Raw genomic sequence first — 3,310 nt, 5'->3', positions numbered from 1 at the left:
AAGAAAACTTACATTTGATTTGATAGTAATTCTTTAGTCATCATTGTTCCCATTAAAATTATTATCTGGTGAGTAAAATCTGCAAAATGCTTATTTACACAACTGTCAACCATTTATCAGAAAGTGCTTAAAAAACTACTGAACTAATCACTTGAATGATTAATGATTAAATGAATATATTTTATATAATAAAAAATATACAGGTATATTTCCTTATTTTTATTATTACAGTCTATGGTGCATGACTGCATAATTTTTCTTTCTCTGGCTCACAACAAGAAAAGTTTGGAACTGGCTCGTGGCCTTGGTCCATGCTTTGCTGCTCCACTCTTCTGGGAAGACTTTCCACTAGATTTTGGAACATGGCAATGGGGAGTCACCTCAATTCATCCACAATATTATATTTTTGCATCACTTATCTTGGGCAGTTAGGCCTGACTCAGAGATCCTTCCACTTCATTCTAAAGGCCCAGTCAAATTCCTTCACACCAAATTCACTAGTCATTTCTTTATGGGTTAGGGTTTGCATAGAGTTTGGATTTGTGTGTGACAGGGTTGGAATACGGTTAGGTTTTTTCTAGGGTTAGAATTTTTAGGATTTTTTTCATTAGAATAAGAATTTATATCAGCCCATCTTCCAACAGCTGGAAAGTTTCAAAAAAGCTTCAAAGCTGTTTTGCAAAAAGTGTTGCAAAAAGAAAAAAAAAACAAGACATTGTTGAGTAAGATTTCTAGTTCCATTTCTTGGGTTGCCATAACCCTTCAGACATAGAAGCCGAATTTAAGCTGTACTTCTACCTGAGCATTCTCCACTCTCAGTGCTGCTACGCTGAATGTGACTCTCATCATGTACGTGATGGAAGACATCAGCCTGCTGCTGCTCAGCATCAGTCTAGTTCATAGTCTTTCTATAAAGGTGAGCTAACAGAAATTTTAACAACATAAAATACATTATGTAAATTTGATTAAAGAAGACCTATTTCAAGTACCATATTACTTTTTATTTGGCATCTGCATAAGTACTTAGTAAAATGTCAGCTCACAGACATTTAAAATATTTATCAACCAGGCACTGGTTAATGAGACCTCTGACGAGACTGCTAAGATGCTATCTGTTTCAGACTGTTAATTAATTTATATGTACAGTTTTGAAATTTTATAGCTATGCTTGTTTTTTATTTTCTATTTATTATTTTTTTTATTAATTTAATCAAATTCGTTTCAGATAACAGCATTGACCATGATTATTTCTCTGTATCTGCCATAATTGAAAGAGCCAACAAGAATGCTGGTAAGATTGAAAAAAATGTACTTGACTTCTTGACTTCTTGGCCCTCTATAAAAATAAGGCTGATGATTGAAGTAATATATATTGTAGGTATTTTTGTGACCATATGTACAAGTGGTAACCTGGCAAAGAATGGTACAGTTGTAACAGCATATTTGGTTGTGTTAATATGAATACATTATAAAGAGATTATGTATATAATTGCATCAAATCTGCTCATTCTTATTAAACACTAAGGGACATATTTTAAACATGGGCAAATTGAAACATTTTGAAAGTAAGACTTCTCATTGAAGTAAATATAGGGCTAGCTCTCTGAAGTCCTTTATAGCTTTTAATGTTCAGTCTTCCTTTAGTTTAGTAAAACAGTCTGTAGACATTTTCTTAAGAGAAGTTTCTGAAAAATAATGCATTTACTATGGATCCCAATGTAGACAATTGTGTTTTACTGGACAGGAAAGTTAAAGTTAAAGAAAGTGGGCTTGAGAATTTATTCTTTGCTGTACAGGTGCTACTCTTTCGTGGGTCGCAGGGGTGGAAGGCAGGTTGTTTCCCTAGAACATATAACTGAACTAGAGTTTTCTATAGTGTGGTAGTTAATATTAAAGCATTCTGAGTTTCTGTTTATGGCTCCATAAATGGAACCTAAGAAAGCTTCAGTATTAACTAGATAAATAATAACTTTCTATTTATCAAGAATGTATTAGAACAAATGAAATTGTGGTATAACATTTGTCCTTGCAGTCCAGCTTCAGGTTGCTTCATAAGGGAATTTGTCATCATCTAGTACTACACATCTTGTATCTAGTAAAGCATGAACCGAAAAAAATCTAGAAAAAAGGGGGGGGGAGCAAGAGAGAGAGAATGAAAGGGGATAGATAGAGAGAGAGAGGGAGAGAGAGAGAGAGAGAGAGAGAGAGAGAGAGTGAGATGCACACCGTTTTTTACGTAATGTTAAAGACCTTTTCTGACAGTCAAAGAAGACAAAAAAAAAAAAACAACTATATAATTATGTGATTCATATATTTACAGGACAAGAACACAATTTTGATAAAGTTGACACCAAGAGTTTGAACACTCTATATGACTACAATTCTGTCATGCACTATTCGTGGTAATGTATTATACTCTTTTTAAAAATCAATTTCCATATCTCATTGTTCTGATGCCACAATAGTAATTTCCACACTGTGTTGGTCCAGGTTTGCTTTCAGAACAGGGAGCCGACCATCCTCCCCATACCAGACAATAATGTACCCATTGGACGTGCCACTGAGATGAGCCCCAATGACATTCTACGTGTCAACAGGCTGTACTGCAGTTAAATGAGTCACTCTCAACATCACCAGTGTATTTCAAATGCTTTTACAAACTGCTTGCAAAAAATGTTCAGATTTGAAAGACTTTGCTCTTTATGTATTCTGATGTTTTTTTTTTTGTTGTTTTTTTTTTTCAAATTTAAAAAAGTAGAAAGAGTGTTACACGAGCAGTCATCTGGGCACATTTTTCTTTGCTTTGTTTCTACTTACTTTTTGATGATTTATCAGTTCTGCTTTTTTGGAGTTTGTTTTCATTTTTCACCTGCAGTTTTACAGTCAATTAAAAGTAATTCATACTAAACATCAATGTCGGGATTTAAATTGTAATATTCTGAATAGGTGATGGGCTGCATCATGCTATCTGTCTTAGTTTTCGAATTGATCGATCCCTGACTCAGAATTGAGTAAAAATGAGTACTGTGAGTACTGTGACCCTGAAGGGCAAGGCACCTAAAAAAAAAAGGAGTGAAAAAAAGTCAACTAAAAAACAGCCAAAGGGAAAAAAAGAGGAGCAACACAAAAGTAATGTTTCTGGAAAACGTTGCAAGCAAAATGCTAAAGCTAGCTCGCAAGGCATTATGCGCATTAAACTCAAAAACAGCACTGCAAATGCCACAGCAAACATGGCTGCCATTAGCCATTAGCTATTGTGAATATCATTATAATTTCCACAATGTACGTAATTGGATCCAGCTTTCAGGTC

General features: G+C 34.4%; 1 long non-coding RNA gene across 1 annotated transcript; it reads left to right on the top strand.

Annotated features, from left to right (window-relative positions):
• The first annotated feature begins 743 nt into the window (after positions 1-743).
• LOC128317039 (uncharacterized) lies at positions 744-2,908 on the top strand. Its single transcript, XR_004577236.2, has 4 exons — positions 744-916; positions 1,226-1,291; positions 2,321-2,402; positions 2,491-2,908. It is a non-coding gene; the product is annotated as an uncharacterized LOC128317039 (long non-coding RNA).
• Positions 2,909-3,310: the final 402 nt, after the last annotated feature.

This window comes from Pangasianodon hypophthalmus, chromosome 25, assembly GCF_027358585.1.
Source record: "Pangasianodon hypophthalmus isolate fPanHyp1 chromosome 25, fPanHyp1.pri, whole genome shotgun sequence".
Taxonomy (NCBI): Eukaryota; Metazoa; Chordata; class Actinopteri; order Siluriformes; family Pangasiidae; genus Pangasianodon; species Pangasianodon hypophthalmus.
The sequence above is the reverse complement of the archived record's forward strand: the minus strand, read 5'-3'. Positions and strand labels throughout refer to the sequence as shown.